Below are 237 nucleotides of genomic sequence, written 5' to 3'. Positions count from 1 at the left end.
CGAAATGTTAGTAATAATTTTAAACGCTGCCACCAATGTCGGGATCAATTTTCCATGCATATAAAATGAAAATCTATTCTTACTAAATTGCTGTTGCCAATTTGTCAAGGAGAAAATTTGACTTGCCTAATTTTAATCTTGTCTTACGTAATTTTTATTCTGACTTACCCAATTTTAATGTAAGTTGCATGACTTCGTGATCTTAATAAGGAAGATTGAATTTATTGCTGTTGAGTC

Source organism: Penaeus monodon, chromosome 19 (genome assembly GCF_015228065.2).
Source record: "Penaeus monodon isolate SGIC_2016 chromosome 19, NSTDA_Pmon_1, whole genome shotgun sequence".
Taxonomy (NCBI): Eukaryota; Metazoa; Arthropoda; class Malacostraca; order Decapoda; family Penaeidae; genus Penaeus; species Penaeus monodon.
This window is presented reverse-complemented; position numbering follows the sequence as displayed.